Below are 15691 nucleotides of genomic sequence, written 5' to 3' on the forward strand. Positions count from 1 at the left end.
TGTGTTTACTGTGCTAAATTAAACAGGTGACTTTGGATCTTGATCTAAGGATAAATCTTCTGTTCTAGGGAATGTCCGTGATTTTGTGATTTTTGAAATTTGAAACAGCTTATTAAAATTTCATATAAGCCACTTTTCAAAGAATATTCTATATTCTCTTTTTAGAAGCTTTATGCGATGAATGAGTGAAAGTGAATTAGTAGGTTGTAGGAATTAGGCATGGCTTGGACAAGTGAACTAAAGAGAATTTTTTTTTTTTTTTACTAAGTAAATATGTGTCCATGGTACCATCTAACCTAGGAATTTACAGATGGAAAAAATACCTCAGGACAATTCAGTAAATCCTTTTACTTTGCAGATTTTTCTCCATGAAAATTTGTTTCTTCAGAGGGGGGACAAAAGTTACCCTGATGGGGAATATATATATATATATATATATATATATATATATATATATATAATTTTTTTTCCTTGCGAAGAATAGAAAATTCAACGTGTGTAGTGAGATCTATCTATCAGGAACTCTTCTAGCCAGTGGGCTGGTAATTGGCATTGCTGAGACACTTGGATCCGAGATTACTAAGCAAGTAAAATTCATTTTGTCCAACCAAGTGTTTTCTTCTCCCATACAACCCATTCTTTTTTTCCCCTATTAAGCATTAAAAAAAGTCATTGTCAGTTTATGGTGTGTTTGAAAACCGGGAGACATGCTTCACACCCTGTCTTGGTTTCTAAGGTCTACTCCTGGAAACTTTCTGTTAAAAGATTCAGTGTGTTTCACATGGAAATCTTGTAAGATCTTTCACTACCGTAAAGAGTATACACACAATTCAATACAATGCCTATCCTCTGAATGTCTTTTGGATAATTATTTTAATGTCATAATTCCCAAACAGATAACGTGTTTCTAAATTATTATATTTAGTAAGCTACTTTTATTTCTACATTTATCTCATTGTGATGTAACTTCTAGATCTATAGTCATTTGTCTGTTGTTGGTTCCTGTTTGTTTCATTTTCATTCTTCAGACCTTTGGCTTATTGGAGAACATTCAAGTTAATACTTCTGTAAATTAATGGTAGGGGTTTTACAAACTACAGAATGCAAAGGGAGGAAATGATCCTTCAAATTGGACAATCCAAGGATTATTTAAAAGATGTTTCCCTTGTTAATGCATCGAAAGAATGTGGCAATTAGAATTGAACCATATGAACGTGGACTCCGATTGTGAACCCTAGAAAGGTGACAGTGTAATGAGATTTGACAGCATGTAGAAAGGTGGAAACTCATTAGCAAGCTAGGATCTGCGTGAAAAAAATTGATTAGCATTTTTCTATTATGTAAGAAGATTGCTTAGCATTTCAGGAGGAGGGCGGCAGTTGTGTGGCATTTAAATCTACTCTGAATTAAAAATGATCAGTTTAAAAAAATTATGGAAAATTCTTATGCAAATGAAATGTAATCAAGCCATGCTTCAGACTCATTATGCATGATGGATATGCACTGTAACTTGCTTACTAATTCAAGGAGCGGAGGAATTCCAGTTATCATATTGTTTATGCAGCGCTGTGCCACACTGCTGGAAGTGATATTAAATTGATTACGATAAACGGTGTAAACCAACAAGATGGTTCCTTATCCAACTTGACATTTATTTTATATGAAATGATGAGAATTTCTTACTCTCCTGAAAACCTCAGCTTCCTCATAAATGCTGAAATCTTTCTGAAGTTCTTAAAGATCTCAAAATCAAGAGGATGAGAAAGAATATAGAGAAGAGAGAACAGCACTTGGTAATTCCTTTAAGTAGAAGACATTTGCTTGTTGTCGTAAAAGTTTGTTTGTATATTCGTGATGTGTAATTGAGATTTCCTTGAAGTATTTCTTTAGTGAGTTCATGTCTAGTTGTGAGAATACTTGGTAATGAAATGGTAAATTGGGCTAACCTTGGGAAAGAGTTATGTCAACATGCTCAAATTTCTCCGTTTTCAGGGTTTTAGAAAAGTAACTTTTACTTAGTTTTTTTAGACTTTTTTTTTTCAGTTAAAAAAAACATTGGTTGGTTCAGGGCAAAAGCCCATGTTGGCATATCAAAAGTCTCTCTTATTTTGTAAGTTTTATGTGACAAATTTTAAGTTGCCTTTTTCATACTGATAACTTGTGATTTCTGATGATAAAGGCTTTTGCTGTTGGTAGCATTTTTTATTGGTGTTTTAAATTATATTTAATTTTTACGATTTTAATAGTAATGTATTTTCATGGTAGAAAATTTGGAGAACAAACATAGGAAGCAAGCAAAATCATAAAAATCATATTGAAAGGAAGCAGAGTATGTCAGCCTAAAATACGCCTCTTTGGTATAAGGATTATTTTGAGTTGAGTATTTTTTAAGAAACAGCAGACAAAGGAGAAGTTCTGACAATGAGTGTAGTAAAAGTTACTATTTTGTAAGAGACATTTACATTTTTAAGCAAGTCTCCATTTCTAAAGGTGTCTTTCTCTTTGTACCAGGAAGAGCAAAGTGACCCTAAATCTCTAGAAACTCTTTATCAAGGAGGAAGGCAAGGACTTAAATCTATACCACAATCTTACTGTGCTTTTTCTGGTCCCGTTCCATAGCTGGTTCTCTTGCCTCACATCTTCTTTTGTCTTTGGTTGCAAATTATATATTGGGTAGTAGTGTGGGCCATTTTGGGGAGTTACTATTCTTCTTGGGTCTCTATCATGTATACAGGAGGTATACATGTTATTAAACTTTGTTTTTTCTCTTGTTAATCTGTCTTTTATTAGAAGGGGTGGGTCTCAGCCAAGAACCTACAAGAGTAGAGGGGAAATTACTTTTCCTCTCCTGCCAAATGTAATACTATAGCTAAGAGGTAACCTGTGGTTAGCATCTGTTATACTTCCTTCCAGTCTTTCTACTATGAGGATTCTCCAATGTTTATTAAAACCCAACATAAACTTTTAAATGTCTAAATATTAGGAAACATAACAGAGACCTCACGGGTTGAAACTGAGGATATCTTATTTATTTTATTTTTATTTTATCTTATTTTTAAATTTTTTTCCCTCCACCCCCAGGACATCTTATTTTGATTTGAAATGTTTTGTAATACTCATACTAAAAATTTTTTGCTTCTGTATTTTGTTGTTTGTTAGTGAGTTCATCAAGAAGGAGAGAAGGTTCTCTTGTTTCTGCCGGAGATTGTTAGAAATTTATGAAGTCAGAGAAGTTTAGTATAAGGTGATAATCTCTAGAGCAGGGTTTCCCAAATTCAGCACTGTTGACATTTTGCTCCAGATTGTTCTTTGTTGTGGGGGACTGTCCCTAATGCCTTGTAGGGTAGTGTCAGATGTTCAGTAGCATCCTTAGCCTTGATGGAAGAGATGTCAGAAGCATTGCTCTGGCTAGTTGGGACAACCAAAAATGTTTCTAGACACTGACGTTTTCCCAGAAGTGTGGAAGACAAAAACACCTAGACTGAGAACCATTGGGTTAAATGGAGAATACTGGTAGGAAGAAGGATGGAGGGTGCAGAATAGAGAAAGGGCACGAGAGGAGAGAGATTGCAGGAGGGAAGCAGGGTGCGTATAAGAGGGGCAGAGAATACAGGAGGGAGGGGAGGAGAGTGCAGGAGAGAGAATCGGAAGGAGAGTTCTAGAAACAAGGTGGGAGATTACAAGGGAGAGCTTACAAGGAGCCAGCAACTAAGTTGAAGGAGTGAAGCAGGTGTGCCGTAAACTTTATTGCAGGCAGCGTCAGGGCTTGTGGCGAGCTAGAGAACACATGTTCGACTCAAGGGGCCACTTGTGTGCCGTTTCACCCAGATGTCCCTGTGTGGCAAGGCCAGCTCAGAGTACTGCGTCTCCTTTTTTTCTAGGGAGACCAAAGATCTCTTTTGATTTAAGAGTCAAAATACTTTAAGTGAAATCTCTGATTTTTAATTTCAAGCAAGTCAACTGGGCCTCAATAAAGTTAAATGAACTGTACAAGGTCAGTTCTCTCGGATGTGGTAGAGCCAGAAGGAGTTTTGGTTGTTCTGAGCCCGTTTTACCACGTCGCATTATGTCCGTGCGTTTGTGCATGTAAGTGTCCTTGTGTGAAAGCGTATGTTATTTTGTTCTCTAGCTGAACAGTGGTTAGATGCTTTCCTTTTTATTTTTTCCCTCACAGATAACCACACGCATTTAGAATAGAAAGTTCTTTATCTTTAAAATGATATTATCTATTAGTTAAGAGTACCAAACTAATGAGAGGAATAATACATCCCCCAGCTGAAGAAATTACTGGGTGGAAGTAATCACACAGCACCCTGCTGAAGAAAGAAAACACCAGTATACAGTGAAAGTTTTTTATGTGTCCTCCCCGATCCCATGTTTTTCTCTGCCCTTATAGGCTATACTGCATTTTTAGGGCCCACATATTTTTAAATGAGTACTCTCTTCAAATAGTAACAGTTTAGATTGTGTCTAAGAATAATTGCACATATATATATGTACGTATGTACAGGTGTATAGATATATAAATGGATGCTTGATATTTCAGAGATTGATTTGCTGTAATCTTAAGATGAATAATGATATATTGCTTTTCTATAGCAATTTACATTTATAGAGTACCTTGAAATATTTCATCACATTTACCTTTATTAATTGACATGTGTGCTTTAGTCCTCTGGACTTGCGAAGTCTCTGAAAGCTCCATAGATATGCATGTGTGAGCCTGGTTAATACAAGGTAATCACTTAAAATATTCTATATCCTAACCGATATGGGAAAGATGTTAGGGTTCGAAGCCAATGACCAAGAAAGAATTCTTGAGACATTTTTGGTGCAAAAAGGTGGTTTCATTAAAGCCCGGAGACAGGACCCGTGGGCAGAAAGAGCTGCACTGGGGTCATGAAGAGTGGCCCATTATATACTTGCAGGTTGGGAGGGGGTCAGGGATGGCATCAGTCTCTAAGGAATTTTAGAAGCAAGGTTTCCAGGACCTTGAGGGGGCTAGCTATTGCTGGGAAAAAGTCATTTATGACTGTCTAATAAAGCCTTAGTCACGAGACCCTTCAGATGTATATCAGTGAGCCATATGCTTGGGGGATGATTGCCAACATGTATCTTGGGGGGCGTTTAAAGATAAGGAAAATTTTGAGAGGAATTTTTATATGTTAAAGTAGGCTTACAGGATCCTGGGGAGGGAGATGGGCTAAGATTGCCCTTTGCCCTTAGCGAAGTATTAGCACGGAGGCAGTCGATTCCCTAGAAGAATGTCACTCTGCCTTTTTCAAGGACTTGTCAGTGGGCTGTGGGTCGTAAGGAGATTTACTAATTTGTCTTCTGCTCCTGTTTCCCACACACTAACCACCGTACATCTGCTAGAGAATAATGCTTCAGAATTCCGGTTTTTGAATAGGCATTAATGTGAAGCAGTTCGGGATTATTCCACTTTTGAGTTGTAATCAAATGCACCATCTATATGCATAAATACATTTTAATTCATGACACATTATTAAATATAAAAACTGACATAGATTTGACTAAGAGCAACACCTGCGGGTTTCTTGGAGCTTCTTGACATTCTTTATTGACAGTTCTCATAAATCAGATGTTCTCCTATGGTTCCTTTCTTATTTCTGGTTAGATAGAACTGGATGGATTGCCTCCCTCTGTTTCATTCCTTGGGCTTTTCCAGGGCCACATTTTGCTCTGGGAAGGGGGAAGAAAAGTCAGCTGATTTTCTTTCTCAGACTCAAAGTGGGTGCAATAATTTTCTGTAATATATTTAGGCCATTATTCTCATCTTCCAAAGCAATTTATCATCTTTAACCTGATTTTTTCCCTAAGGCGAAATCATCATTTTCATATTAAGGATAACACAGCTGCTGGGGTAATACATAAAGGCCCGAAGAATAGTTGAATTGGAAGAAAAGCAAAGTTTACCCTTAGCCAGCCCGTGCATGCTAAGTCATGTAGGGAAGGGAATGGAATAGGTTTGTAGTCCCAGATAGCACAGGGTGGAAGGTGAGCCCCCATGTCATTTGTTAGCAGATTTTCGTGACCCTCAACAGAGAATTCAGTCTTGAGAATGTGGGGAGTGAGGACAGGTCCTAGATAAAGGCATGCTGATAATCTCTTTTTGTTGCCTAGATTTCTTACATTACCAAATGCGGTACTTATGGTAATTATTATTTTTTAAATAACTGATTAACCTCAAAGGGATGATTTCTATTAGTTAAGAAGTACCAAACTGGTAAAAAGAATAATACAGTGATTACCTGTGTACACATGACCCAGCTGAAGAAATAAAACATTATTTACAGTTCAAGGCTTGAACTCACCATTTCCACCCTTTGGAAATCTGAAAATCTTTCATTTGTACTAAATTAACTCTCTCAGGGAATTGAGGCTTTGCAAGAGATGATTTGTTCCATACTTAGCATGCTGCTTGGAAAGGCGGTGTTTAATATTCTATGCATTACCCAAGTTCCAAAGTCAGTAGAAGGCATTCTAAGAGGAGGGGTGGGGAGCCGTATCTCAAACCCAGGTTGGTGCGGCTCAGATTCTTCCAAACATGCATGCACGCCGTGAACTTGTCTAGAAAACTACTTGTGAAATTTCAAATCGAACTTTCCACTTGGAATTGAATATTGGGTATAGAGCAAGCTGACATATTAACTAAAAGATATTTCACTAATAGCTGCTAAAGAGAGTAAAGTGTAACTCTGCCACACAATATAGGTTAAGGAAAGCATAACAAGGAAAGATTATAGATGAACTAGATGTTACATCCTGATTAAGAAAATGTAGTTTTCCCCCAGCGATAGAGCCTGCTACCATGGAATCATTTTGGCAGCATAACACTGCAGAATACTTGTAAAACATAATACTTGTAAACATTCCCTTGTAAACATTCTGCATGAAATCAGGTGTGGCCAAGTCTAGACTGACAACATGGTGGCTGGGTTAAATTGTAGTTCAGCTGACTACTTAGCATTAAAAACAAGAATAAACATGTAATTCCTATTTCAAGGGATGGTTTATGAAATAAACATTTCCTGCATGGGGAAAAAAAAGCTTTATGAAATTCAAGAGGGTTTTGTTTTTAAAATATTACTTACTAATTGCATTTAAGCATAAAAATAACTCTTAAGATTTTCTCTGAGTCTGCTCCATACCATTGCATATACAATATTTAATTAGATGATTCATTAAATTTATGAATGTTTTCAACTCATGTTGAATATAACTTATTAAATTTTAATTTTAAAAGACAGTATAATAACCTCTTTTGGAGTTGCCCTGCTCAGGCTGGCTGTGACTATAGACATTGATGTGTTTTGCCTCTGCAGCTGGAGGTACATGTGCACATGGAGCCCCTGACCAGCTTTTCTTCCCTGTGCTCTTTACCTGCCTGCAGCCCAACTGTAACTTCTCCACGTTTCTTTGGTGCTCTGCCCAGTGATCTACACATGGAAGGTATTCAGCAACAAATGGTGAGTGATGAAAATCTATCTCTTGAGCACCCAGCGTAATAAAACGGAACAGTTACAAGGCTTTAAAAAGCCAGGTGCCCCAGCACTGTCTTTGAGTATCTGTGCAATTTTGGACCATCCCTTGAACTCTCTGGGCCTTTGTTTTCTCACCCGTTCATCTGAATGGCTTAGGCCCAATGATTTCTGAAGACCAGCCCAAGATTAACCTTCTAGAATTCATTGAGTCCCTCCACTGTCATTCTGCCACCTACCTTCAGGGCCACGTTTACATCCAGCAGAGATGATACTGTATAAGGTGTCATATAGCTCAGTACTTGTTGTGCTTTCAGGTTTAGATTCGTCAATAACTTCTACATTGGCCTGCAGAGAAAAACAAAGCAGCCTTTTCCCTATAAACTGAAACCATTGCTACATATTTGAAATCTGTATTGTCAACCTTAACACTCTTCCGATTGGGAATGGCTTTTGCCTTCCTGCCCTTAAATTTCTTCTGTGAACATTTTCTGGCTGTTCCCATTTCATGCTTTGATGGGGAGTCAGGAGAACTAGATACCCGATTACCATCTACTACCAAACACCTGAGTCATGAAGGGCTAGTCATTTCCCAGATGATACCTCCATGTCCGCGACTGTCAAATAAGGGAATTTTATTTGATGGTATCAAGAATCTGTTATATTCTCATTCTATATGAATCTGTGTTTGGGGATGTCCATTATTTAAGGATGTGGAAAGTCAAAAGAACATTTAATGAGCACCTACCATGTGCCCAAATGGCAGGTACACTTTAAAGCCAAGGAAACTGAGGACCAGAGAGGTTAAAAGGCATGCCCAATCATTAATAGACTGACAAAGCTACAAGTGGCAGAGTCAGAACTTGAATCTGTGTCCTTCTGGTTCTATAAGATATACTAGTTGGACAGATTAGTTAGATCTGTTTATTTTATTTATTGTATTTGGAAGGTAATGGGGAACAAGTTTTTGAGCCAGGTTAGTGTGATAAAAGGGTAATTTAAAAAGGTCAGCATGATTGTATTCCTAGAAGATGGTGGCCATATTTAATTGATCCTTTTATTTTCAGCATCTAACATAGTATTTAGCAAATGGTAGATCTGTAGTTGATGTTTACTGAATGAATGCATGGATGGATGAATGGATGATGGTGATGAACAGGTCATAAAATCAGAGAAAGGAGAAATACTGGTGATAATGCTCCTGTGATGGTCTGAACACAAAGTAATAAAACGTTGATCTAGAGTGGTGGCAGTGGGGAAGGACACATACAAAGAGGAAGAATGGACTGGACCTGGAAAGAAATTAGATGTGGGTGTGAGAGAAGCCAGAAATGATCCTAAAGCTTTGAAGCCTTGTTGGTTGCCATGAGGTTTTGATTCTATTCTCAGAATTCTGGTGCATCACCTTGTAGCTAGACATCTATTACAAGTAGAGTGGAAGTCTACAAACAATAGAAAGCAAATGGAACATATTACTATCTGAATGGATTGTAAAACTGAACCCATTTATATTTGAGTTAGACCCACATAGGATCAAAATACAGTGAAAGCAAAGTGTTGAGAAGATAGAAGATACAGGTCTTCTGTAGAGGTAATTCCAAGAGTTTTGTTGACACTGATTTCTCTTCTTTTCTGATTCATTTCTCCCTTTTCTTTCTTTAATAAAGATCTGCCAGTAAGTTGGTATTGAACTGGTTTCTCCTTATTCATGTGTAGGGGTCCTCCAGCATGGAAAAGCAGAGATCATTGCCAATTACCAAGGCATCTGTACCAGTCCACATTATGTAGCTTTCACAAAGTGGTCGCCTCATCAATGAGGTTGCTAAGAGAACGAAGAGATGGTGAACTTCAGTACCATCTTTGATGCCAATAAGCTGATTGGTCACAAGTTTGGTGATGCCACAGTTCAGCCAGAATGAAGCACTGGCCTTTCCTAATGATTTGTGAAAAGGGAAAGTCCATAGTAATTGTAGAATATAAAATAAATAATATTTTTCCCCAGAAGAGATCTCTTCTAAGCAAGATGAAAGAGTTTGCTGTAGCCTACTTATCGGAGAAAAGGCAGAAAATACAATAATTACTGTTCCAACCTACTTCAATGATGTATACTGTCAGGCCACCAAGGATGCAGGGACCATCACTGATCTTAATATCCTGGATATTAAGGTATTAAATCAGGATACTAAGGATCAGGATACTATCATAGTAGCTATAGTTTATGGCCCGGATTTAAAAACAATAACAACAACAACAACACAAATGAAGCTTTGAAAAAGAGATGTTGATCTTTGACTTAGGTACTGGCACCTTTGATGTGTCTTTCCTAAACCTCCAGGATGACATCTCTGAAGTAAAATCCACAGCTGGTAACACCCACTTGGTTGGGGAAAAGTTGGGTAACTATATGGTGGGTCACCTGATCGAAGTGTTGAAATGCAAGCACAAGACGGGTTATAGCCTCTACCAAGCAGTATGCTGCCTCCAGATTACCTACGAGAAGGCAAAATGTGTCTTGAGTTTCTTTGCTCGTGCCAAGATTGAAACTGATTTATTCCGTGTGTGCATGGATTTCTACACTTCTCTTTCCTGAGCTCACTTTGAGCAGCTGAATGCTTATCTCTTCCGTGGTGCCCTAAACCTAGTAGTGGAACCTCTGAAGGATGCCAAACTTGACAAGAGCCATATTAATGAAATTGTGACAGTGAGTGGTCCCACTTGTATGCCGACATTTCAGAAATTGCTGAAAAATTTCTTGAATGGAGCAGAGCTCAACAAAACCATCAGCCCTCATGAGGAAGTGGCCCTTCTCTTTGCACATTGGAATGACATGGAGGTGATGGCCTGGCTCATCAAGAGGGATGCCACCCTTCTTACAAAGCAAACCTGAATGGTTCACTACTATGACAACCAGACCACTGCTTAGTGATAGTGTATGAGGGAGAAAGGGCTTTACCTAAAAGAAATAAACTTCTTGGCAAGTTTTATTTTCTGGAATTTTCTAGCTTAGTGTAATATTCCTAAAATCCAGGAAACCTCTGACATAGACCCCAATATCCCTCTCAACATAATTGTTGCAGACCAGAGTACTAGCAGGAAGAACAAAATCAATATTGCTAATGACAAAGGCTGTCTCAGTAAAGATGATACTGACCAGATCGTAAAAGAAGTAGAAAAATATAGAATGGAAGAGGAAGTTAACAGACATAGGGTAGCAACCAGAAACGCTGTAGAATCCTAACCTTCGGTGGCATGGGAACAGTTGCAAATAATACTGATACTGGGGTTGAGTAGAGAAAATAAAAGGAAAATTCTCGAAAAGCGTCGGAAAGTGTTAAGCTGCCTTGAGTATAAGCACATGGCTGAAGAGAGTTTGAGAGTCTTTGGGCTCAGTGTGCCGAGGCTTCACTACGCAGCGGTCCTGGCTGCTGTGGGTCCCACGGCTCAGAGGAACCCAGATCTCGTCTTAATCAAATGGACTGAAAAGTCCACTTTTTGGAAAAACTTTCCTTTTCTTTACAATCCCTTATGCAGTTCCTATTTCAACAGTTCATGCTCAGTTTGCAGCCTCCATGTGTAGGAAAAAGGAAAGATTCAAAACTTAGTTTAATGATAAAAAATTGTAGGCTTATTCAACATTGTAATAATAATGCTTCTGCATCTTGCGAACTTCCACACATTTTTTAACACCTGCAGTGTATGTATGGTAACGTGCTTGGGAATTATCATTTGTAAAATGTTTAAACACTTCACCTTAGTAATAAGAAACAGGTTATATTACTGCCCACAGTCTTACCACTTCAGTACCAGTTACTACTTGTGAGCAAATATTGTGGCTGCAAACTCGCAGTCAGGGAAGCGTATGCGCCAGGCTCAGGTCAAGATCCCGGGGTCCTGGGATGGAGCCCCCCTGTTGGGCTCCCTGCTTAGTGGGGAGTCTGCTTCTCCTCCTCCCTCTGTACCTCTACCCCATTTGTGCTTGTTCTCTCTCTCAGATAAATAAATAAAATCTTAAAAAGAAAAAAAGTCCTCATGACCCAGTGATGTTTGCCTCTCTCAATTTACAGAAAAATTAGTCTTTCCCAGGTCCAAACTGCCATTAGACAGTTTAAATCTTTTCATTGTACATTGCTTAACAAGGGCCAAACGTTTCGCTGTTCATACTTTGACTTCTGTGCTACATATGTAAAAACATCCATTGATTTAAGGAGGAACAGATCTGTTTCTTGATTTTAAGCTCAACACAATTTCCATGAGAATATGGTTGTAATTACAACTTACCAATGAATCCTTTGTGAGTTACAGAAAAGGAATATTTCTTTATGCCTCACAATAGTTTTACTGTCATTGTTCAAGGCAGGAGTATATTTTGTTTACTTAAAAAGAGAAAGCATATTAAAGGGGGGATACTGACATTAGCAACAGTTACAATAGAATTTAAAGGAAACAAAGGAAAATACTCATTTTGGGTAGGTGGGATATCTGATTTTCCACAGAGATAACACTAGTTTGCACTTCCAACAGTACGCAGGTGTTCCTGTTTTTTTACATCCTCGCCAACACCTGTTGTTTCTTGTGTTGTTGATTTTAACTATTCTGTCAGGTGTGAGGTGATATCTCACTGTAGTTTTGATTTGCATTTCCCTGATGCTGAGTGATGTTGAACATCTTTTCATGTGTCTGTTGGCCATCTGGATGTCTTCTTTGCAGAAGTTAATGTTCATGTCTTCTGCCCATTCTGTAATTGGATTATTTGGGTTTTGGGTGTTGAGTTTGATTAGTTCTTTATAGCTTTCGAATACTAACCCTTTATCACACATGTCATTTGCATACTCTCTCCCATTTCATAGGTTGCTTTTTAGTTTTGTTGATTGTTTTCTTCGCCGTACAGAAGCTTTTTATTTTGATGTATTTCCAGTAGTTTAATTTTGCTTTTATTTCTTTTGCTTCAGGACACAGATCTAGAAAAATGTTGCTATGGCTGATGTCCGAGAAGTTACTGCCTGTGCTCTCTTCCTAGGACTTTTATGCTTGCAGGTCTCACATTTAGGTCTTTAATCCACTTTGAGTTTATTTTGGTGTATGGTGTAGGAAAGTGGCCCAGTTTCATTCTTTTGCATGAAGCTGTCCAGTTTCCCAGCACGATTTGTTGAAGAGACTGTCTTTTCCCATTGCATGTTCTTGCCTCCTTTGTGAAAGGTTAATTGACCATATAATAGTGGGTTTATTTCTGGGCTCTCTATTTTGTTTTGTTGATTTGTGTGTCTGTGTGGCATTACCATACAGTTTTGATTACTACAGCCTTGTGATAGAGCTTGAAGTTCAGAATTGTGATGCCTCTAGCTTTGCTTTTCTTTTTCAAGATTGTTTGTCTATTCAGTGGTTTCATACAGATTTTAGGGTTTTTTGTTTTAGCTCCGTGAAAAATGCTATTGGTATTTTGATAAGGATTGCATTAAATCTGTAGATTGCTTTGAGCACTATGGACATTTTAACATTTGTTCTTCCAGTACATGAGCATGGAATGTCTTTCCATTTCTTTGTGTCATCTTCAATTTCTTTCATCAATGTTTTATAGTTTTCAGAGTACAGGTCTTTCACCTCTTTGGTTGATTTTATTCCTAGGTACTTCTTTATTTGTGGTGTAATTATAAGTGGGATTATTGTCTTTCTTTTTTATTTTAAGATTTTATTTATTTATTTTAGAGAGAAAGAGAGTATGTGTGTGAGAGCATGGTGGGGGCCAGGGGGAGAAGGACAAGCAGACACTCCAATGAGCAGGGGAGCCTGATGCAGGGCTGGATCCCAGGACTCCAAGACGATGACCTGAGCTGAAGTAAGATGCTTAACTGACTGAGCTACCCAGACAACCCTAAATGAGATTGTTTTCTTAATTTCTCTTTCTGCTGCTTCATTGTTAATATATAGAAATGTATTGGGGGGCACCTTGATAGCTCAGTTGGTTACGCATCTGCCTTTGGCTCAGGTCATGATCTCAGGGTCCTGAGATCGAGCCCTATGGAGGGCTCCCTGCTCAATGGGAAGTCTCATTCTCCCTCTTTATCTTCGCCTCTCGGTGCTTCTGCTCTCCCTCTCTCTCAAATAAGTAAATAAAATCTTAAAAAAAAAGAAATGCAGTGGAGTTCTGTACATTGGTTTTGTATCCAGCAACTTTACTGAATTTGTTTATCAGTTCTAGTAGGGTTTGGTTTTTTTGGTGAAATCTTTAGGGCTTTCTATGTATAGTATCATGTAATAGTGAAAGTTTGACTTCTTTACTGATTTGGATGCCTAAACTCGGTTTTCTTTTCTTTTTCTTTTTCTTTTTCTTTTAAATACTTATTTGAGAGACAGTGGGGGCAGGGGGAAAGAGAAACCTCAAGCTGACTCCACACTGAGTTCAGAGTCCAACATGGGGCTTGATCTCACAACCCTGGGATCACAACCTGAGCCAAAACCAAAAGAGTTGGACATTGAAACAACTGCACCATCCAGGTGTCCCTAAACTCAGTTTTCTGATATCTTAATTGTACCTATTACTTTAGAGTATTGAACAAACCAAATCAGTTTCTGAATGAGATTATTTCCTATTGGCTCAATTATAAAAACTTAATTGCATGGAGCACTGGGTGTGGTGCAAAAATAATGAATACTGCTATGCTGAAAAAATAAAAAATTTAAAAAAACCAACTTAATTGAATGTTATATATTCAAATACCTGAATTAAAGCATTCTGTTGACCTACAGGAACCCACATGTCAGCGAAGCAGTAAGGACAAAAGGAGAGAGCTGAACATGTGAAGGTTACAAGACAATCCAGGGCGGCTGAGGGTATCATACTGGCTTTAGAAGAGTAGAGGAAGGGGGTGTGTTAGACTTTGCCGAATACCTGCCGGTAGAAATTGTGCTTCACGAAGAGTAGTTTACTTTCTCCTCTCCAAAGCTGGGAAAGGGGTGGATGCTTAGGGCCTGTTAACACTGGGTATTTTAAGAAGAGAACTTTGTGAGAAGTGGTGAGTCAGGGGCCAAATGATCATATTGGTGGTGCAGTAGGAGTGGATAAATACCACAAGGCAAAATTAAGGTGGAATTTCTTAAGTTCATACAGCCACTAGGCAGTTTCTATCAGAGGAAAAGCCAGGCAAGTCAAGGATATGTTCAAGGCTAATGTTTAAAGCCCACTGAAAATTAGGGAATAGGTAACATCACCAGCCATAGGAAGTGCTATATGACTTTTCCTGGATGGCCATAACAAAGTACCATAGATGGGATGGCTTAAACAACAGGAATGTATTTTCTCACAACTCTGAAAGTTTCAGAAGTCTGAAATCGAAGTGCTGGCAGAGTTTTTTCTTTTTTTTTTTTTTCTGAGAGACATGAGGGAAGGATCTGTTCTGGGCCTCTCTCCTTGGCTTATAGATGATCATCTTCTCCCTATGTCTTCATATGGCCTTCCTTTTGAATGTGTCTGTGTTCTAATCTCTTCTTTATAAGGACACTAGCCATATTGGATTAGCACCCATCCTAATGACTTCATTTTAACTTAATTCCATTAAGATCCTGTTCCAGATACGGTCACATTCTGATAGTGGGGATTGGGACTTCATCATATAGATTTTGGGGAAAGACATAATTCAGCTTATAGCAAGTGCCTTAGTTTTAACAAACATCATCTCTTTTCTGAGTCACTGCTGGACTCTAAGCGAGATAAAACAGTTGAAAAAGACAGCTCTTGCTCTTAGAATGCTCATTATCAATTGGGATAGGTATTTGGTATTTATTCTTCCTTGGCATCTGAGTAAAATTTCACAAGACTTGGTGATTGGAATGAGCCTAGAAAAATAAATGGGAAGGATTTGGAGGGAGTGTGAGGAAGAATGACATGGGTGAGAGAGGACACAGTATTTTCTTCATAGGTACAGAATTTAGACACCATCAGTGGTAGAATCCTACAAGTCTAAGAAATATTAATATGGAGATGTTTAAATATAAATGTAACTATATATTAGCATCTCTTTCAGTGAAAATGAGCCTTTGTTTTACTTTTGTTTTGGCAAAACATTTAGACACACTGCCTTGACAGTTTCTTGTGGGGACATGAAATATAAACAAAACTGACAGGACACTGGTGTTTTTCCATCTGCCTGATGTGAATTTAGTGGTATTTAGAACTAAATGATTTTCCAGAATCT

The sequence above is a fragment of the Lontra canadensis genome, unplaced genomic scaffold, assembly GCF_010015895.1.
Source record: "Lontra canadensis isolate GAN:19392208 unplaced genomic scaffold, GSC_riverotter_1.0 scaffold157, whole genome shotgun sequence".
Classification (NCBI taxonomy): domain Eukaryota; kingdom Metazoa; phylum Chordata; class Mammalia; order Carnivora; family Mustelidae; genus Lontra; species Lontra canadensis.